This window comes from Coregonus lavaretus (assembly GCF_964263955.1).
Source record: "Coregonus lavaretus genome assembly, chromosome: 29".
NCBI classification, from domain to species: Eukaryota; Metazoa; Chordata; class Actinopteri; order Salmoniformes; family Salmonidae; genus Coregonus; species Coregonus lavaretus.
The window spans coordinates 29,765,406-29,788,758 of record NC_140016.1 but is presented as its reverse complement, the minus strand read 5'-3'; the positions used below and the strand labels follow the sequence as shown (position 1 = coordinate 29,788,758).

Genomic DNA, 23,353 nt, shown 5'->3' with positions numbered 1-23,353 from the left:
ACTTGGCAAAACGTGATGCTCTCTCCTTCTGAGCTGAACGTAAAGGAAGAGGAACTAAAACAGGGAGGGGGTCGCATTGGGAAAAGAGAAGAGCACAAGAGGAGAGGCATAAGGGTGAAGTTACAGCCCTCCAAATCTCCCTTTCTCTCCATCCCAGAAGGCATGAAAGGCCTTGGTATCTCCCAGTGGCGACCCCGACGAGAGCAGGAAAGGGGGGCTCACTCCTCCCCTCTGCTCCCCCTCCTCTCCTAGACTAACCACATTGAAGCTTTGCTTGATTTAATAAATGAGGCTTGGGAAACCTGATCATACAACACACTTGTCTTCACAAAGCAGCCCATCTAACTATTGCCAGATGCGGGTGGATGGTGGATGTGTCTGGAAAAAAAAGAGGACACACATGTAATTTCTCCCGGGGCTGGGATGACACAGTACTGTCTTCCCTGGGTGCCAACAGCGCTAGGCTAGCTGGTCAACCCCTACTTTGGAACGACTTGCAGAGACACAGAGAGAGAAGAGAGAGAAGAAAGAGGGAAGATGGACAAACCATTGAGTGGGACTGACTCATAATTAGGGTCATATTCATTAAGCACAGAAGAAAACAGAGTGAAAGAGGGAGGGAGAGTGAAGGATCTTGTCCTCTAAGAAACTGTCCTTTCTGTTTGACTTTGTAATACATTGTGTTACAGTGTGTCCTAATGAATGTGACCAAAAAGAAAGGTGGACAGACCCTCCATGGTGATTCAAGATTGAAGTCCATTGGACTACTTCCTAAAAACTGCAGCATACAGTGCATTTGGAAAGTATTCAGACCCCTTGACTTTTTCCACATTTTGTTACGTTACAGACTTGTTCTAAATTTGATTAAATTATTATTTTTCCTCATCAATCTACACACAGTACCCCATAATGACAAAGCGAAAACATGTTTTTTTGTGTGTGTGCAAATGTGTTACAAAAAAAAACAGAAATACCTTATTTACGTAAGTATTCAGAACCTTTGCTATGAGATTCGAAATTGAGCTCAGGTGCATCCTGTTTCCATTGATCATCCTTGAGACGTTTCTACAACTTGATTGGAGTCCACCTGTGGTAAATTGAATTGATTGGACATGATTTGGAAAGGCACACACATGTCTATATAAGGTCCCACAGTTGACAGTGCATGTCAGAGTAAAAACCAAGGCATGAGGTCGAAGGAATTGTACGTAGCACTCAGAGACAGGATTGTGTCGAGGCACAGATCTGGGGAAGGGTACCAAAACATTTCTGCAGCATTGAACGTCCCCAAGAACACAGTGGCCTCCATCATTCTTAAATGGAAGAAGTTCGGAACCACCAAGACTCTTCCTAAAGCTGGCCGCCCGGCCAAACTGAGCAATCGGGGGAGAAGGGCCTTGGTCAGGAAGGTGACCAAGAACCCGATGGTCACTCTGACAGAGCTCTAGTGTTCCTCTGTGGAGATGGGAGAACCTTCCAGAAGGACAACCATCTCTGCAGCACTCACCCAATCAGGCCTTTATGATAGAGTGGCCAGATGGAAGCCACTCCTCAGTAAAAGGCACATGACAGCCCGCTTAGAGTTTGCCAAAAGGCACCTAAAGACTCTCAGACCATGAGAAACAAGATTATCTGGTCTGATGAAACCACGATTGAACTCTTTGACCTGAATACCAAGCATCACGTTTGAAGGAATCCTGGCACCATCCCTACGGTGAAGTATGGTGGTGGCAGCATCATGCTGTGGGGATGTTTTTCAGCGGCAGGGATAGGGAGACTAGTCAGAATCGAGGCAAAGATGAACGGAGAAAAGCACAGAGATCCTTGATGAAAACTTGGGGCGAAAGTTCACCTTCCAACAGGACAACAATCCTAAGCACACAGCCAACACAACGCAGGAGTGGCTTTGGCACAAGTCTCTGAATGGCCTTGAGTGGCCCAGCCAGAGCCCAGACTTGAACCTGATCGAACATCTCTTTAGAGAACTGAAAATAGCTGTGCAGCAATGATCCCCATCCAACCTGACAGGATCTGCAGAGAAGAATGGGAAAAACTCCCCAAATACAGGTGTGCCAAGCTTGTAGCGTCATACCCAAGAAGACTGTAATCGCTGCCAAAGGTGCTTCAACAAAGTACTGAGTAAAGGGTCTGAATACTTATCTAAATCTGATATTTCAGTTATTTATTTTTTATAAATTTTAAAGAAAATCCCAAAAACTGTTTTTGCTTTGTCATTATGGGGTATTGTGTGTAGATTGATGAGGGGAGAAAAAAAACATTTAATTATATTTGCATCCAGATTTCTCTATTGTGGCTTATGTTAACATTAAGTGATTTGCTTATTTTTACATTTTATAGAAGTACAGACCCAGAGCTTCAAAAGTATATATCATACATTATAGTTGGAAGACTACATGGGAAAGTTATGCTGCTTTAAACATTGATACACTTGTTATCCCCCTTCGTAAACAAGTGGAGAAAATCCCCATTGAAAGATATTTATGAGATTTTTCTCACTTCCTCGACAGCTCTTCTTTGTTTATGCCCATTCAGCATCATTCACACCCTCTAAATGCATCTACAGAGAATACGCAAACAGGGCCAACGGAGCATAGCGCAGGGTTGCAATGTCGTTTTTCGTCCTTGTAATACCCTCCGGCATTCGACACAGTTTTCTTCTACCTGGAGATTTATCATTCCTTGCAAAAATGTAGGGGCAGTATTTAGTGAGTTTTCCAACGGAATTCCTGCCCCTGTTTCTACATCACATCTTTTCATGTATCCCTTTTGGTATAAACATGGAAACAATGGGGGATGTGCTATTAATTCGCTGCAACTCCATGCTATTTTACTTGCAAGCTTAGTTTGTTTGTGGTTTTATTTCGAGATTTGCTACTCTGTCATGAACCCTGCGTCCTGAGTCGGTTCCTGCCTGTGTTGCCGTTTTTCTGCTCTGAATCTCCTATTTCCTGAAGGTTCTTGAACGCTCCCTGCCTGGTTGCCGGGCGACGTTGCTAGGCGGGAGATCTCCCGATTACCCGCACCTGCATCTCATCAGCTATCGGCACACCTGGTCCTGATCATCACCCTTCATAAGCTCTGACCTGACATCCATTCCCTGCCGGATCGTTAGCCATGAACATCATTCTCCCGGAACCTTCACCCAACCCCTGCCTGGTTATCGGCGGCTGCCGAGCCATCATTGGATCTGCCACTTCACCTCCACCAACTCATCTCCGCCGCCCGCTCTGTCCCCTGGATTATTCTGCATCGTTTTCTGAATCTGTTAATAAATACTCACCTTCGTTCAACTCACCTCGTCCTGGTCTGCTTTTGGGTTCTGGCTTAGAAAACCGTGACATACTCACAATTATGTCTGTTTCTGTCCAGTTTTGAGGAGCGTCTTTGCGAGCTGGTGAGACAATACGAGAACCTCTACAACCCTTCGACAAGCGCACAAAAGACAACAGCTGGAGGGAGATATCACGAAATCTGAACACCAATGTTGATATCAAGATTCGGGACCAGTATGTTCACAATCTGAAAAGGGTGAAGGAGACAAGGAGTGGGGCTACCTCAGGTGTGTGTCCCACAGATTGTCTGACAACTGAATTGGATTCATGTTAATGTGAAACCTTGTCAGACAGACACCAATATGCCAGATACGGTATGTACCCGTCATGCAGCCGAGTCCTTTTGTACAGTGTATGTGTTTGTGCTCTTATGTTTAGCAGACCTAGTTAGAACATGGGAAATCAGCTTTTTTCTGAATTGGAGAAATTGTGAGTGGGAAATATTCAGTGCCTGCGTTGTTATCATAATGATTAGCAGGGCTAATTCAAACATCTGAAAAGAGACAAGGGTGTGTGTTCTACACTATATATACAAAAACATGTGGACATCCCTTCAAATTAGTGGATTTGGCTATTTCAGCCACACCCGTTGCTGACAGGTGTATAAAATCGAGCACACAGCCATGCAGTCTCCATTGACAAACATTGGCTGTAGAATGGCCTTACAGAAGAGCTCAGTGACTTTCAACGGGGCACCGTCATAGGATGCCACCTTTCCAACAAGTCAGTTTGTCACACCCTGGCTCTGGGACTCATTATGTTGAGCCAGGGTGTGTTCATTTCTATGTGTGTATTTCTATGTTGGTGTTCATTCTAGTTTGTTGTATTCTATGTTTGCCTGAGTGACTCCCAATCAGAGGCAACGAGTGTCAGCTGTTGGCTGGTTGTCTCTGATTGGGAGCCATATTTAAACTGTATGTTTTCCCTTTGTGGTTGTGGGTTTTTGTTCCGTGTTCGGTCATTGATACCGTGGACGTCACGAGTCGTGTTTTGTTTTGTATTTTGACGCTTTAACTAATGAAAGTCATGTTTGTTCATCACGCTGCGCCTTGGTCTACTCCTTACCTCGACCTTGACAGAAAAACCCACCATGCAACGACCAAGCAGCGTGTCCAGGGGCAGCCCTTGGGGTGGACATGGGAGGAAGCGCCGGGAGAAGAGACGGTGGAGGCGCGCCGTAGAGAGGAGCTACGGCGTGATCAGGGTCGTCGTCGGACGGTCGTGAGGCAACCCCAGAAAATGTTTAGGGGGGGGCACACGGCATGGACGACGGGGCTGACGGAGGAGAAAAGGGGGCGGATCCAGAAGGCCACCAGGCCAGGGGTACACCGCCCTGTACGTCCTGTGCTGATGCCTCACACAGAGTGTGTGAGGGTAGGCATTCAGCCAGGACGGGTGGTGGCCGCTCTTCACTCCAGGCCTCCTATCCGTCTCCACAGCCCGGTTCGGCCTGTCCCTGCTCCACGTACCAAGCCTACGGTGTGCGTCGCCAGCCCAGTCCGGCCTGTCCCTGCTCCACGCACCAAGCCTACGGTGTGCGTCGACAGCCCAGCCCGGCCTGTCCCTGCTCCACGCACCAAGCCTATGTTGTGCGTCGCCAGTCCAGTCCGGCCTGTCCCTGCTCCACGCACCAAGCCTACGGTGTGCGTCGACAGCCCAGCCCGGCCTGTCCCTGCTCCACGCACCAAGCCTACGGTGTGCGTCGACAGCCCAGCCCGGCCTGTCCCTGCTCCACGCACCAAGCCTACGGTGTGCGTCGACAGCCCAGCCCGGCCTGTCCCTGCTCCACGCACTAAACCTACGGTGCGCGTCGCCAGCCCGGTCCGGCCTGTTCCTGCCACCCGCACCAAGTCTACGGTGCGCGTCGCCAGCCCGACCCGGCCTGTTCCTGCCACCCGCACCAAGTCTACGGTGCGCGTCGCCAGCCCGACCCGGCCTGTTCCTGCCACTCGCACCAAACCTACGGTGCGCGTCGCCAGCCCGGTCCGGCCTGTTCCTGCCACCCGCACCAAGTCTACGGTGCGCGTCGCCAGCCCGACCCGGCCTGTTCCTGCCACTCGCACCAAACCTACGGTGCGCGTCGCCAGCCCGGTCCGGCCTGTTCCTGCCACTCGCACTAAGCCAGGGGTGCGAGAAGTCAGCCTGGTAAGGCCCGTCCCTCTTCCACGCACCAAGCCAGGGGTGCGAGTCGTCAGCCTGGTAAGGCCCGTCCCTCTTCCACGCACCAAGCCAGGGGTGCGAGTCGTCAGCCTGGTAAGGCCCGTTCCTCCTCCACGCACAAAGCCAGGGGTGCGAGTCGTCAGCCTGGTAAGGCCCGTTCCTCCTCCACGCACCAAGCCAGGGGTGCGAGTCGTCAGCCTGGTAAGGCCCGTTCCTCCTCCACGCACCAAGCCAGGGGTGCGAGTCGACGGCCTGGTAAGGATCGCTCCTGTTAAGTCCAGTCCTGCTCCAGCCGGCGGGGCCAGACTGGACCAGGGGCACTATGGGGGGTGTATTGGAGGGTGGTGGTCAAGGCCGGAGCCAGAACCGCCGCCGAGGAGGTATGCCCGCCCAGCCCTCCCGTGGTTTGTTTAGTTGAGGCGCGGTCGCAGTCCGCGCCTTTAGGGGGGGTACTGTCACACCCTGGCTCTGGGACTCATTATGTTGAGCCAGGGTGTGTTCATTTCTATGTGTGTATTTCTATGTTGGTGTTCATTCTAGTTTGTTGTATTCTATGTTTGCCTGAGTGACTCCCAATCAGAGGCAACGAGTGTCAGCTGTTGGCTGGTTGTCTCTGATTGGGAGCCATATTTAAACTGTATGTTTTCCCTTTGTGGTTGTGGGTTTTTGTTCCGTGTTCGGTCATTGATACCGTGGACGTCACGAGTCGTGTTTTGTTTTGTATTTTGACGCTTTAACTAATTAAAGTCATGTTTGTTCATCACGCTGCGCCTTGGTCTACTCCTTACCTCGACCTTGACACAGTTCTAGCAGCTAGTGCTGTTATTGTGAAGTGGAAACGTCTAAGAGCAACAACGGCTCAGCCGCGAAGTGGTAGGCCACACAAGCTCACAGAACGGGACCGCCGACTGTCCTCAGTTGCAACACTCACTACCGAGTTCCAAGCTGCCTCTGGAAGCAATGTCAGCACAAGAACTGTTAGTCCGGAGCTTCATGAAATGGGTTTCCATGGCTGAGCAGCCGCACACAAGCCTAAAATCACCATGCGCAATGCCAAGCGTAAGCTGGAGTGGTGTAAAGCCTGGTACCATTGGACTCTGGAGCAGTGGAAACGTGTTCTCTGGAGTGATGAATCACGCTTCACCATCTGGCAGTCCGACGGACAAATCTGGGTTTGGCTGATGCCAGGAGAACGCTACCTGCCCCAATGCATAGTACCAACTGTAAAGTTTAGTGGAGGAGGAATAATGGTCTGAGAAATGGTTTGTCGATATCGGAGTGGCAGAACTTGACTGGCCTCCACAGAGCCCTGACCTCAACCCCATCGAATGCCTTTGGGATGAATTGGAACGCCGACTGCGAGCCAGGCCTAATCACCCAACATCAGTGCCCAACACAAAGGGCGGACCAACTCCATATTAATGCCCATGATTTTGGAATGAGATGTTTGACAATTAGGTGTCCACAATTTGGTCATGTAGTGTAATTAGATTGAGATGTTTATGAAATCAGTAATTTTGAGTAAGAATATTTACTCAAAGGGCCAATGGAGATGTTTTAAGATTGCTTGCAATGTCTTCTAATGTATTCGCCATCTGCTTTTGGGTGTTGGAGGGGGGTGGTGTTTTAGACAGCCCAGAGACAGAGCTGAGTCCAGAGGGCCCATCTACAGGTGGTCCATCGCCCCGTGGTTCATAATCTCCATGGCCTGGTTCATCACCTCCCCAGCCCCTCTCCCCAACACCGAGGCCCTTGTCAGCAACGCCCAACGCACCGTCCAGGCGCACTGTTGCTCTCTGCCCTGCAACTCCATCAACCTCCGCCCCATCTCCCCGACCCAGCTCCAGTAGCTGGAAGAGGAAGAATGCTGAGGATCCTTTGGACACTGACATTATGCAGCGGGTGGATGAGTTAAAGAAATGCCAGCTGGAGTTACGGCAGCAGGAGTTACAGAAACAGCAGCAGTGTCCAGCAAATGCCGTCTATGGCATCATGGTACCATGGATGGTGTCTATTCCTCCTGATCATTGTCTCCCATTTGTCAGGGACATGACAATGTATTTTTTATATTGTGTTTTACATAGCACTAGGTTCTTCTTGTGATCCCGTGTAGCTCAGTTGGTAGACCATGGCGTTTGGAACACCAGGGTTGTGGGTTCAATTCCCATTGGGGGCCAATATGAAAATGTATGTACTCACTAACTAAGTCGCTCTGGATAAGAGCGTCTGCTAAAATGTGATGTTTCCTCTTGTTATCGTAAATAAATATCAAAAATGTCTGCTAATGTCGTTGTCTGGTTATTTGTACTTGTCGCCGAAAATATTTATTTTCTGAATCAGTCACTCAGTAAACTTGTACTGCTTTGTACATGAGCTATGTAGATGAGGTTAATATCTTCGGTGTCTGTCCTTATTGTCTACAGCTGGACACTCATTCTCACCCATGTACCAGGAAGGTCTCCATTGATAGGCCACTACACATGACCATGTAGAACCTTGTGTTATGTTGATTAAATGTCTTGAGGGTCTAGCTTTATTATCTACAGCTGGACAGCCATTCTCACCCAAGTACCACCAATTTACCATAGCGCGAAAGTCCTCATTGAAAGGCCACTACGCATAACACAAGGTTAGGTAAATGTTTTGAGGGTCTAGCTTCAAAAAAATATGACAAACTAAAACAATGTGACTGTTATGGTCTTTATTGTGATTCGTAAAGTGTGAATTTTTATTTATTTAACTAGGCAAGTCTGTTAAATGACAGCCTACCCCAGCCAAACCTGGGCCAATTGAGCACCACCCTATAGGACTCCCAATCATGGCCAGATTGTGATACAGCCTGGAATTGAACCAGGGTCTGTAGTGACACCTCAAGCACTGAGATGCACTGCCTAAGACCGCTGCACCACTCGGGAGCCAATAAGAAAATCATCTCAATCCAAACATCAAAACCAAGTGTGTAGCTCACAACATGACGTATAAACAGTCATCAACCAGAGGAAGATAACATATTTTCCAAACCACACTCTAACATTTGAGCATTTACAGTCACCAGAGTTTCGTTAACATTCGGGGCTCAGTCCTGAAGACCAGGGGCTGAGGAGTTTGTGGGTCCCAGAAAAAAATGGCCTTTTCTAAAATCATTTCCTGCCATTCTACGTCATTTTAAATGACTGGAGACATTACAGTAATATTTGTTTATACCAAACAAATGATCAAAATGACAAGCTACTCTTAAATGTACATACTGAGATCAATAAAACGAACGACCCATCTCTTAAATGCTACCAATAGCATAGCCAATGAAAAGAGTGGATACACAGATCTTAGGCCTACAATATGAGGAGGAAATTATATTCCACCAACTTCCCAGTGGCACTCACCTATTCAAACATATTTTCCCCGCAATTGTACATTATTTTGAAATATTGCGAAATACCTTCTAGCTGTTGCCTGCTGTTCATTGACAGCCACAACTCAACAATCAGCTGTTTTACATGATGCCCAATTGCGTGATTCCCGACTGTAGACTAGGCCTATAATAATAAAATAATATGCTATTTAACAGACACTTTCATCCAAAGCGACTTACAGTCATGCGTGCATACATTATTTTTTTTTGTGTATGGGTGGTCCCGGGGATTGAACCCACTACATTGGCATTACAACTGCCGTGCTCTACCAGCTGAGCTACAGAGGACCACTTGTGCTACTATGTGCTCATAATGTGACAAAACACAATCTACAGACATTTTTTAAAATAAGCTATTGATACTTATGCATGTGTAGTATTTTCAATTATTAATTTATCTTTATAGGAGTAATTATATAATTTCGCCAAAAACATACAATTTATCTGCAGCCCTTCCACCATCCCTTCCTGCAGCGCTATGTTTTATTCCATGCACTGTGCTCTCCCCAAGGCCAGATAATCAACACTTATTTCTATTAATTCAACCGATTGTGGTCAGTAACCCCATATAAGGTTAGGTAGGCCTACTGTTACAATAATATTTAAAATAATCTATCAGCAAGTAGCCTAGCCTACAATTACAAGATAATAAATTCACTGAGTCAATGAAGCCAATAGTGGTTTCAGCTATATTGTTATTGAAACGATGTAGGCCTTGTGACCTTTTTAAACAATAAAAAAATATGTCAAATGACTTGAACAGCTTATGGGAAAAGTGTACAGATGTGTATTCGCATCAGTAGGCTAAGTGACTGAAATGCATCAGAAAAGTATTGGTAAGTTCAGGAAAACATCAGGGAAGCTCATCAGGTAGGCTATAGGCCTAATGTGTGTGTGTAGAGAAAATCTGCATTGCTTTCAATTGCTGTACTAATGCACTCAACTCAACTTAACTAACATTTCCCAGCATAATTGTAACCAAATATCCAAACAGAGATTCAGTGAAAACTAAAATCTGACAATGATTGAATTATCAAGATGAGTTCCCATGCTTGTCTCAAAGCAGTGCAATGATGCTGTCCCAATCAAAACTGTGCTGGAATTATCAGTTGACCACACATGGCAATTGCTTTACATTTATTATAACCAGTGGTATAGTGCAATTTTTCTAGGTAGCCTACCGGAGCACATTTTAAAAAATTGTTATTAAGCAATCATTTCTGAAAGAAAGTTGGTACCGATATGAAGCCTATTGTATAAAATAATTGTAGAATATTCATACAAATCATTATCCAGATTGCCTACAGTATGCCTAAAGGCTAAAGGAAAATGTTTATAAAATCCTAAAACACCAAATTAGGCCTACCTTATTATCAGTGGCGATTTTAGCATGTAAATCTAGATGGGACAAACAAAAAAAATTGGGGAATGCATGCCAGCAAAGCCACTACACAACACAACAATAAACAATACATTAATTGCACTATAACGGTGACAAACGTTGCCCACGAACTGTTAGGGCCTACAGTCCCAACAGCAGTCCCTTCTAGGCAGAGTTGCAAAGAAAAAGCCACATCTCAGACTGGCCAATAAAAAGACAAGATTAAGATTGGCAGTCTGAGATATGGCTTTTTCTTTGCAACTCTGCCTAGAAGGTCAGCATCCCGGAGTCGCCTCTTCACTTTTGACGTTGAGGCTGGTGTTTTGCGGGTACTATTTAATGAAGCTGCCAGTTGAGGACCTGTCAGGCGCCTGTTTCTCAAACTAGACACTCTTATGTATTTATCATCTTGCTCAGTTGTGCACCAGGGCCTCCAACTCCTCTTTCTATTCTGGTTAGAGACAGTTTGCGCTGTTCTGTGAAGGGAGTAGTACACAGCATTGTACGAGATCTTCAGTTTCTTGGCAATTTCTCGCATTGAATAGCCTTAATTTCGCAGAACAAGAACAGACTGACAAGTTTCAAAAGAAAGTTATTTGTTTCTGGCCATTTTGAGCCTGTAATCGAACCCTCAATTGTTGATGCTCCAGATACTCAACTAGTCTCAAGAAGGCCAGTTGTATTGTTTCTTTAATCAGCACAACAGTTTTTAGCTGTGCTAACATAATTGTAAAAAGGGTTTTCTAATGATCAATTAGCCTTTGATTAGCAAACACAACGTGCCATTGGAACACATGACTTATGGTTGCTGATAATGGGCCTCTGTACGCCTATGTAGATATTCCATTAAAAATCAACCGTTTCCAGCTACAATAGCCATTTACAACATTAACAATGTCTACACTGTATTTCTGATCAATTTGATGTTATATTAATGGACAAAAAAATTGCTTTTCTTTCGAAAACAAGGACATTTCTAAATGACCCCAAACCTTTGAATGGTAGTGTTTTACATTGTTTGCAAACTGATATGTGACACGTATTAATGCAAAAAGAACATGCAAAACAGGCAAGCCCAAATTATGAAATAACACATATGGAATCATGTAGTAACCAAAAAAGTGTTAAACAAATCTAAATATATTTTATATTTGAGATTCTTCAAAGTAGCCACCCTTTGCCTTGATGACAGTTTTGCACACTCTCTCATCCAGCTTCATGAGGTAGTCACCTGGAATGCATTTCAGTTAACAGGTGTGCCTTGTTAAAAGTTAATTTGTGGAATTTCTTTCCTTCTTAATGAGTTTGAGCCAAGCAGTTGTGTTGTGACAAGGTGGAGAAACAACAATCCAGCATTACTTTAAGACATGAAGGTCAGTCAATACGGAACATTTCAAGAACTTTGGAAGTTTCTTCAAGTGCAGTCTCAAAAAACATCAAGCACTATGATGAAATGGGCACTCATGAGGACCACCACAGGAATGGAAGACCCAGAGTTACCTCTGCTGCAGAGGATACGTTCATTAGAGTTACCAGCCTCAGAAATTGCAGCCCAAATAAGTTCAAGTCACAGACACATCTTAACATCAACAGTTCAGAGGGGACTGTGTGAATCAGGCCTTCATGGTCAAATTGCTGCAAAGAAACCACTACTAAAGGACACCAATATGAAGAAGAGACCTGCTTGGGCCAAGCAACACGAGCAATGGACATTAGACCAGTGGAAATGTGTCATTTGGTCTGGAGTCCAAATTGGAGATTTTTGGTTCCAACCGCTGTGTCTATGTGAAACGCGGTGTGGGTGAACGGATGATCTCCGCATGTGTATTTCCCACCGTAAAGCATGGAGGAGGATGTGTTATGGTGTTGGGGTGCTTTGCTGGTGACACTGTCTGTGATTTATTTAGAATTCAATGCACACTTAACCAGCATGGCTACCACAGCCTTCTGCAGCGATACACCATTCCATCTGGTTTGCGCTTAGTGAGAGTATCATTTGTTTTTCAACAGGACAATGACCCAAAACACACCTCCAGGCTGTGTAAGGGCTATTTGAACAAGAAGGAGAGTGATGGAGAGCTGCATCAGATGACCTGGCCTCCACAATCACCCGTCCTCAACCCAATTGAGATGGTTTAGGATGAGTTGGACCAAAGAGTGAAGGAAAAGCAGCCAACAAGTGCTCAGCATATGTGGGAACTCCTTCAAGACTGTTGGAAAAGCATTCCTCATGAAGCTGGTTGAGAGAATGCCATGAGTGTGCAAAGCTGTCATCAAGGTAAAGGGTGGCTACTTTGAAGAATCTAAAATATAAAATACATTTTGATTTGTTTAACACTTTTTTGGTTACTACATGATTCCATATGTGTTATTTCATAGTTTTGATGTCTTCACTATTATTCTACAATGTAGAAAATAGTAAAAATAAAGAAAAACCCTTGAATGTGTAGGTGTGTCCAAACTTTTGACTGGTACTGTATATATATATATATATATATATATATATATATATATATATATATATATATATATATATATATATATACGTATACACTCACCGGCCAGTTCATTTGTTACACCACCCCGTTCACGAAAATGTATCGCTCCTACAGACAGTGAGTCACATGGCCAAAGCTTGCTATATAAAGCAGGCAGACAGGCATCGAGGCATCGAGGCATTCAGTTACTGTTAGATTGAACGGTAGAATGGGCTAAATTAGTGACCTAAACGACTTTGGGCGTGGTATGGTCGTCGGTGCCAGGCACACCGGTTCCAGTATCTCAGAAATGACCACACTCTTTGACTTTTCATGCACGAAAGTGTCTAGGGTTTCCTGAGAATGGTGTGACAAACAAAAACATCCAGTCCTGTGGGCGATAACAGCTCTTTGATAAGAGAGGTCGCAGGAAAATGTCAAGAATCGTGCAAGCTAACAGTTAGGCCACAAACAGACAAATAACAGAGCAGTACAACAGTGGTGTGCAGAATGGCATCTCGGAACGCACAACTCGTCGATTTCTGTCACGGATGGGCTATTGCAGCAGACGACCACACCGGGTTCCACTCCTGTAAGTTTAAAGTAAGAAGAAGCGGCTCCAGTGGGCACGCAATCACCAACAATGGACAATTGAGGAGTCGAAAAACATTGTATGATCTGACAAATCCCTGTTCATGTTGCGTCATGCTGATGGCAGAGTAAGGATTTGGCGCAAGCAGCATGAGTCCATGGACCCATCCTGCCTGGTGTCAACAGTACAGGCTGGTGGTGGTGTACCGCTGTCCAATCTGTAGCAACTGCGTGAAGCCATCGCGTCAGCATGGACCAACATCCTGGTAGAACGTTTACGACTTGTAGAATCCATGCCCGAAACAATTCAGGCTGTTCTGGAGTCAAAGGGCAGTCCGAACCAGTACTAGATGGTTGTACCTAATAAACTGGCCGGTGAGTGTATATGTATATATACATTTTTAACAGCCCTACTGTGAAGTAGGAACTAGCATCAAACGCCTCAGATCCTGTAACTGGTCACATTTTGCTTTACTGGGCTGGTGCTAACTAGTTTTTGATCCATCTTGCAAATTGACAAGTTGTGTGGGGATTGCAATCTTCCACACACAGGAGAGGCTTAGCCGGTCCTATATGTTAAATATGCTTATTAAGGAACGCTTGCAATGATTGAAGAAGTGTATTAGCAAGCATTACAGCAGCTCCTAAACTGACAAGATAGCTCTCTGTTCCTCAGCATTATAGCAGCTCCTAAACTGACAAGCTAGCTCTCTCAGAGTCCTCAGCATTATAGCAGCTCCTAAACTGACAAGCTAGCTCTCTCAGAGTCCTCAGCATTATAGCAGCTCCTAAACTGACAAGCTAGCTCTCTCAGAGTCCTCAGCATTATAGCAGCTCCTAAACTGACAAGCTAGCTCTTTCAGAGGCCTCAGCTAAGGACTGAGGCCTTGATATGTCAGCATAGGTGGCAGATATAACTACAATAGTTAAATGGCACTTTATTTACATATTATAATGTGACCATGTTGTGATATGGCCCATAAATGTCTAAATGAATTCAACAATCGATGTGTATAACAATGCTGTAAATAATCTAAACATCAACAAATAAGAACTTGCACATGAGTCATCATGACCACCGTTGTATAACGTGCAGTCCTTCGCTGTCAATCATCATCGAGTCTGCTTTAATCACTAGAACAACATGGGGCACCCACACTTGTGGGACTGTCCTTGAATAGATGGCACCATGTAATCCGTGGACAAATACAATGAAAGCTAGGCTTAATCTATGGGATCAGAGAGCAGGATAGTCCTCACTATTAATGAACCATTTAAACAACATGCCTTAATCTGCATCAAATAGTATAAACACGTTTGTATATGGAAGGATTTAGTTTAAAATAGAACTGCATGGAAGACATTTTTGCCTAGTGTGCATCACATTGCAGTGTCTAAAATAACCACATATTGTATATAACCACAACTAATAAATCATGTATCGTTTCATGAACACCATATAATGGATTTTGATCTCCTTAGAAACATAGTCTTACACCAACCACCAAATGTTAAAACAGAGCCTTTGAGTATTATTCAACAACCAACATGATCTCACAACATAAGTAAATAGTCAGTGATGTACACAATTTTAGATTAAATGTGTCATATTTCATTTTTGATCCGGCTCTTCACAACCACTACTGCATAATATTCAACTTCATTCATATTCTATTGCAAGGTCATAGTCTTGATTAAATATTCATAATTCAATATGACAGTCATTCTAATGTTGATTTTCGGCTTCAAACTTTTATCTTAACATGATTGAGCATTGCTCCTCATCTCAGTAGATAATTCAAAAAGTATTCCTAAAACATTGAAATCACTGCTCATGATTGCAGTTCAGAGAACCAAATCCATTCAATCATACATTCTATTCAAATTCTGTCTCATTCCATTTAGATTTACTCTTGATTTATATTCACCTTATAATGTACATTTGCCTATAAAATACATTACTTTGAGATTGTCTGTATCTACAGGGCTCTGGTAACTTTCTGGCAACTTTCTAGTATACAGTACAAACCCCATTATGTTATCATATATCATCGTAGCCATAGGAAGTGAACCAACAATTTGAGGCAGCTAGGTTACACTGGGTTGTATTATTATAGCTGCTTCATTTCAGTTTGTTTTGACTGTATTGTTCCATTGAGCCATACATCTAATCTCCTTAAGCAAGACATTAACTTGCAGGTCAAAAGGTAATGGAGATGGGTTTCTGGGCATCTGTCTGGAAGTGTCTATCCTGACCTCTACAACACTCTTATTGAGTGAGCCATGTTGCACAGCACATATGTAAACAATGGTTTAGCTCTCTTCACACGCTATTGGCTTGTTGTGCAGAGTTTAAGACAACAGCGGCTACGGTCATCAGTGCTAACATTCACTAACATTCGCCACGGCCCCTGTTGTCCGATCGAGGCGGACAAGCATGTCTAGAAATAAGCATGGTGGAAGATGAGAAACAATCTAACAATCTGTGTGTCCCCGGTTTCAATAACAAGATCCCAAATTGATTTAATTAATGTAGTATGTATGCCCTTGACGAAGGAAAGATCTGAAGAAATTCCTTTGTCATGGATGGGAAAGGGATTATTTATGGTGTTGTTTGTGCTTATGTATTTCCAAAATTAAAACATATAGGCTGTCAAAAGCAATAAAATAGACGAATTGCTTTGGCATGGGTCGAGACAGTTGGGGAATGCTCTGCATATTGGCAGTTCAAATGAGATGGGATTTGGAGACTTTGAAAGTACATTTGAGCTTCAGACTTTAGTAATGAGGCCTGGCGGAGTGATATCACCCTCCCCAAATATTTAGTTTTGACGTGTGGTGAGAGAGCGAGAGAAAGAGAGAGAGAGAGATAGAGAGAGAGAGAGAGCACTGTGACAGTTTTCAGCTGGGGACCAAAGCAGGGCCAGCCCTCTCCAAACAATACAGGCGTGATACTATCAGTTTATGATGTTCGCTGCTCTGAGGGAAGACCAAAAAACCTTTCCTCCCCCTTGCTGTCTTTCGCTTGGTACTTGTGTTTGTCAAATTTGTTTTGTTTTTTTACCTATGTCAATATTGTCTACTACTGCGGGAGACCAAAGTGAGATACTCCATGTGAACAGAGGGGATATGGAGGGAGAGAAGGAGCAGCAGGGCTGGCAATGGGCGGTCGCTTAGGGCCCCCTGCCGCTTGCTATTTTCTACATTTTAGAGTAAGTAGAAGAGACTTGTTTGGGCCAAGAAACACGAGCAATGGACATTAGACCGGTGGAAATCTGCCCTTTGGTCTGATGAGTCCAAATTTGAGATTTTTGGTTCCAACCGCCGTGTCTTTGTAAGACGCAGAGTAGGTGAACAGATGATCTCTGCATGTGTGGTTCCCACCGTGAAGCATGGAGGAGGGGGTACTTTGATGGTGACACTGTCAGTGATATATTTAGAATTCAAGACACACTTAACCAGCATGGCTACCAAAGCATTCTGCAGCGATATGCCATCCCATCTGGTTTGCACTTAGTGGGACTATCATTTGTTTTTCAACAGGACAGTGACCCAACACACCTCCAGGCTGTGTAAGGGCTATTTGTCCAAGAAGGAGAGGGAAAAGCATTCCTCATGAAGCTGGTTGAGAGAATGCCAAGAATGTGCAAAGCTGTCATCAAGGAAAAGGGTGGCTACTTTGAAGAATCTAAAATCTAAAATATATTTTGATTTGTTTAACACTTTTTTGGTTACTACATGATTCCATATGTGCTATTTCACAGTTTTTCTACAATGTAAAAAATAGTAAAAATAAATAAAAACCCTTGAATGAGCAGATGTGTCCAAACTTTTGACTGGTACTGCATGCAGACACCCCTTCAAATGAGTGGATTCAGCTATTTCAGCCACACCCGTTGCTGACAGGTGTGTAAAATTGAGCACACAGCCATGCAACCTCCATAGACAAATATTGGCTGTAGAATGGCCTTACTGAAGAGCTCAGTGACTTTCAACGTGGCACCGTCATAGGATGCCACCTTTTCTAACTAGTCAAATTTCTGCCCTGCTAGAGCTGCCCCGGTCAACTGTAAGTTATGTTATTGTGAAGTGGAAAGTCTAGGAGCAACACCGGCTAAGCGGTAGGCAACACAAGCTCACAGAACGGGACCACGGCATGCTGAAGCGCATAGCGCGTAACAATCATCTGCCCACAGTTGCAACACTCGCTACCGAGTTCCAAACTGCCTCTGGAAGCAACGTCAGCAAAATAACTTTTAGTCGGGAGCTTAATGAAATGGTTTTCCATGGCCGAGCAGCCGCACACAAGCCTTTGATCACCATGCGCAATGCCAAGTGTCGGCTGGAGTGGTGTAAAACTTGCCGCCACTGGACTCTGGAGCAGTGGAAACGCGTTCTTTGGAGTGATGAATCACGCCTCACCATCTGGCAGTCTGACGGATGAATCTGGCATCGGCGGATCCCAGGAGAACGTTACCTGCCCAAATGCATAGTGCCAACTGTAAAGTTTGGTGGTGGAGTTATGGTCTGGAACTGTTTTTCATGGTTCGGGCTAGGCCCCTTAGTTCCAGTGAAGGGAAATCTTTATGCTACAGCATGCAATGACATTGTAGATGATTTTGTGCTTCCAACATTTTGGCAACAGTTTGGGGAAGGTCCTTTCCTGTTTAAGCAAGACAATGCCCCCGTACACAAAAAAAAGGTCCATACAGAAATGGTTTGTCGAGATTGGTGTGGAAGAACTTGACTGGCCTGCACAGAGCCTTGACCTCAACCCCATCGAACACCTTTGGGATAAATTGGAACGCAGACTGGGAGCCAGGCCTAATAGCCCAACATCAGTGCCGACCTCACTAATGCTCTTATGGCTGAATGGAAGCAAGTCCCCGCAGCAATGTTCCAACATCTAGTGGAATGACTTCCCAGAAGAGTGGAGGCTGTTATAGCAGCAAAGGGGGGTCCATATCCATATTAATGGCCATGATTTTGGAATGAGATGTTCGACGAGCAGCTGTCCACATACTTTTGGTAATGTAGTGTATATACTGTATATGTGTGTATAAAGTGGTGTAAAGTACTTAAGTAAAATTACTTTAAAGTACTACTTAAGTAGTGTTTTTGGGTATCTGTACTTTACTTTACTATTTATATTTAGGAAAATATTTGCTTTTACTTCACTACATTCCTAAAGAAAATAATGTACTTTTTACCCCATACATTTTCCCTGACACCCAAACATTTACATGTTACATTTTGAATGCTTAGGAGGACAGGAAACTGGTCCAATTCACTCACTTATCAAGAGAAAATCCCTAGTGATCCCTATTGCATCTAATCTGGCAGACTCACTAAACACAAACGCTGTCACGGATTCAGCCGAGGCTGCCCCTCCTCCTTGCTCGGGCAGGCTTCGGCGTTCGTCGTCACCAGAGTACTAGCTGCTACCGATCTATGTTTCTATGTTCGACTTATTCTGTCTTGATTGGTTACACCTGTTTCCCATTATGTAGTATTGTCTTCCCTATTTAACCCTCTGTCTTACAATGTGTGTTGTGTGTGATTGTTATTGTTATCGGCAGTCGTTAGTGTGCGGGTTATTTCCTCCCTGTGTGGTACGTTTTCTGATCAGCTCTGTGTCCTGCGTTTGACTTCGCTCACCGCATTTCACTGACGCCTTTGACAGAATCACACACCATACATGGAGTCAGCAGGAGCAGCGGTGCCAGCCGGATCGATGGAGGAACGCGTACAACAACAAGCGGCCATGATCCAGGCTCTCGGCACCGCCATGGAACGTGTGGTTAACACAATGGAGCGATGGGAGAGAGGAGGTCTTCCTATACCTCATCCGATGACACCACCACCTATATCGATACCCATCGTTTCACCTCCGGGGTCCAGTGGGATTCGGCTCTCGCTCCCGAGGGCTTATGACGGCACAGCTGCCGGGTGTCAGGGTTTTCTGCTCCAGGTAGAATTCTACCTGGCAACCATCCACCCGGCCCCCTCGGGATACGAGAGCGTGTCCGCCCTCATCTCCTGTCTGTCCGGTAAAGCGCTGGAGTGGGCCAACGCCGAGTGGGGGGGGGGGGGGGGGGGGGGGATAGACGCCGCAACTGTCAGCTATGCGGTGTTCACCCGCCGCTTTAGGGCGGTATTCGATCATCCACCAGAGGGGAAAGCGGCGGGTGAGCGTCTATTCCTCCTCAGACAGGGGAAGAGGAGCGCGCAGGAATTCGCACTGGACTTTCGGACTCTGGCTGCCAACGCGGGATGGTATGAGAGGGCCCTCATCGACCACTACCGATGTAGCTTGAGGGAGGACGTTCGTCGGGAATTGGCCTGCAGGGACACCAACCTAAGCCTGGACCAACTGGTGGACATGTCCATTCGACTAGATAACCTGTTGGCTACCCGCGGACGTCCGGATCCGGGGCCGTCCATTCCATCCCCCAGCACCTCAGACCCTACCCCTATGGAGCTCGGAGGTGCTGCTATGAGGGAGACCAGTAGAGGGGCCGTCCCCTGCACCAACTGTGGCCGCAGAGGACACACTGCTGGTCGGTGCTGGGGAGGGCCTCCTAGGAGTCGAGGCAGTAGGCAGCGCACTGATGAGCCGTTTCAGGTGAGTAGGCACCCAACTCACCCAGAGCTCCCTGTTGCGCATATATGTATGAATGTTGAAGTTTCCAGAGTTTTCTCCTCAGTTCCAGCATAAGGCGCTAGTAGATTCAGGCGCAGCTGGGAACTTTATTGATCGTCAGTTTACCCATAAGTTAGGGATTCCTATTGTGCCAGTCGATGTGCCCTTCCCTATCCATGCCATAGATAGCCGCCCTTTAGGGTCAGGGTTGATTAGGGAAGTCACAGCGCCTCTCAGGATGAAGACGCAGGAGGGTCATGAGGAAATGATTAGTTTGTATCTGATTGATTCTCCTGCGTTTCCCGTGTTGTTGGGGCTTCCCTGGTTAGCTTCTCATGACCCCACTATTTCATGGCAACAGAGGGCTCTCAAGGGATGGTCTGATCAGTGCTTGGGGAGGTGTGTAGGTGTTTCCGTAGGGGCAACTACGGTGGAGAGTCCGAACCAGGTTCCCGCCTTGCACATTCCGCCTGAATATGCCGATTTGGCTCTCGCCTTCTGTAAATTAAAGGCGACTCAATTACCACCCCATCGACAGGGGGATTGTGCAATAAACCTCCAGGTAGGCGCTGCACTTCCCCGGAGTCACGTGTATCCTCTGTCACAGGAGGAGACGGCGGCTATGGAAACATATGTCACCGAATCTCTGAGACAGGGATACATATGGCCGTCCACTTCCCCTGCGTCATCAAGTTTCTTTTTTGTGAAGAAGAAGGATGGTGGTTTACGCCCGTGCATTGACTACCGTGGTCTAAATCAGATCATAATAAACTATAGCTATCCACTACCTCTGATTGCTAGTATGACGGAGTCATTGCACGGGGCACGCTTCTTCACTAAATTGGATCTCAGGAGCGCGTACAACCTGGTGCGTATTCAGGAGGGAGATGAGTGGAAGACAGCATTTAGTACTACCTCGGGGCACTATGAGTACCTCGTCATGCCATACGGTCTGATGAATGCTCCTTCAGTCTTCCAAACGTTTGTTGATGAGATTTTCCGGGACCTGCATGGACAGGGTGTAGTGGTGTATATCGATGACATTCTAATATACTCCGCTACACGAGCCGAGCATGTGTCCTTGGTTCGTCGGGTGCTTGGTAGACTGTTGGAGCATGACCTGTATGTGAAGGCGGAGAAATATCTGTTCTTCCAAGAGTCCATCTCTTTCCTGGGACACCGCTTTCCTGGGACCTGTTTACTTTGGCTCCGGTGCTGGCTCATCCGGATCCTTCCTTGGCATTCCAAGTTGAGGTGGATGCGTCCGAGGCTGGGATCGGTGCTGTACTGTCTCAGTGCTCGGGTACGCCACCAAACTCCGCCCCTGTGCTTTCTTTTCTAAGAAGCTCAGTCCGGCGGAGCGCAATTATGATGTGGGGGACCGGGAGCTGTTAGCTGTGGTTCAAGCCCTGAAGGTGTAGAGGCATTGGCTTGAGGGGGCTAAACACCCTTTTCTCATTTTGACTGACCATCGTAACCTGGAGTACATCCGGGCGGCGAGGAGGTTGAACCCTCGTCAGGCAAGATTGGCTATGTTTTTCACTCGATTTGTGTTTACGCTCACTTACAGACCAGGTTCCCAGAACGCTAAGGCAGACACCCTGTCCCGACTGTATGACACAGAGGAGAGGTCCATTGAGCCCACTCCCATACTCCCGGCGTCGTGTCTGGTGGCACCAGTGGTGTGGGAGGTTGATGCGGACATCGAGCGGGCGTTACGTACCGAGCCTACTCCCCCCCAGTGTCCGGAGGGTCGGATGTACGTGCCGCTTGAGGTTCGTGATCGATTGATCCATTGGGCTCACACGTCACCCTCCTCTGGTCATCCTGGTATTGGTCGGACAGTGCACTGTCTTAGTGGGAAGTGCTGGTGGCCCACTTTAGCCAAGGACGTGAGGGTTTATGTTTCCTCCTGCTCAGTGTGCGCCCAGTGTAAGGCACCTAGACACCTGCCCAGAGGGAAATTACAACCCCTACCCGTTCCACAACGGCCGTGGTCTCATCTATCGGTGGACTTTGTCACGGACCTTCCTCCCTCCCAGGAGAACACCACGATCTTGGTCGTTGTGGATCGGTTTTCGAAGGCCTGCCGTCTCATTCCTATGCCAGGTCTCCCTACAGCCCTACAAACTGCTGACGCCCTGTTTACACACGTCTTCCGGCACTACGGGGTACCTGAGGATATAGTGTCAGATCGGGGTCCCCAGTTCACCTCTAGAGTCTGGAGGGCGTTCATGGAACGTCTGGGGGTCTCGATTAGCCTTACCTCAGGTTTTCACCCCGAGAGTAATGGGCAGGTGGAGAGAGTTAACCAGGATGTGGGTAGGTTTCTGAGGTCCTATTGCCAGGACCAGCAGAGGGAGTGGTCGGGTTATATCCCCTGGGCAGAGATAGCCCAGAACTCACTTCGCCACTCCTCTACTAACCTTATGCCTTTTCAGTGTGTGTTAGGTTATCAGCTGGTCCTGGCACCTTGGCATCAGATCTGGCTCTCGACCCGAAACCTTCCGGCTCTGGTCACTGTTTTCCGCAGTGGACTGCAGGAGGAGGTACAGACGGATTTAGCCTGCCGTGATGACAACCTGTCACTCGGCCAGCTCATCAGCATGACGATCCGGTTGGACAACCTCTTGCAGTCCCGGCGAAGACCTGCGCGGAATCCGGAGCCCATGGCTACACCTGCTCCGTGGCCAGAGCCGATGGAGGTGGGCTCTGCACGTTTGCCATAGGAGTCGGAGGAATCTGGGCCTCTGCTCCTAATGTGGAGAAATTGGTCATTTCTCCCCGACCTGCCCTCTATCCACTAATAGGCGAGGAGGTGACAAACTAGGGAATTCCCCTGCTCCAACCAGGTAGGATGCAAGATCTCCTGTCCTTTTCTGTCAACTCAACCAGTGTGTTTTTCCATTAAATTCCCTGAATACTCTAGCCCATTATCGATCAATAATGACAAACCTCCTGGCATTGACAACTTAGATGGAATGCTACTGAGGATGGTAGCTGACTCAATAGCCACTCCTATCTGTCATATCTTTAATCTGCCTAGAGGAAAGTCTTTGTCCTCCAGCCTGGAGGGAAGCCAAAGTAATTCCACTACCCAAGAATGGTAAAGCGGCCTTTACTGGTTCAAACAGAAGACCTATAAGCTTGCTGCCAGCTCTTAGCAAACTGTTGGAAAAAATGGTGTTTGACCAAATACAATGTTATTTCTCTGTAAACACATTAACAACAGACTTTCAACATGCTTATAGGGAAGGGCACTCAACATGTACTGCACTGACAAAAATGACTGATGATTGGTTGAAAGAAATTGATAATAAAAGATTGTGGGAGCTG

At 46.3% G+C, this 23,353-nt stretch overlaps 1 pseudogene across 1 annotated transcript in view; it reads right to left on the bottom strand.

Moving 5' to 3' along the window:
* Nucleotides 1–7,179: 7,179 nt before the first annotated feature.
* Nucleotides 7,180–23,353, bottom strand: part of LOC311104625 (alcohol dehydrogenase class-3-like) — a 134,026-nt pseudogene continuing 117,852 nt past the window's right edge. Inside the window, exon 8 of the transcript in view lies at nt 7,180–7,363. The product of the transcript in view is annotated as an alcohol dehydrogenase class-3-like (transcript). The remainder of the gene's footprint in view (nt 7,364–23,353) is intronic.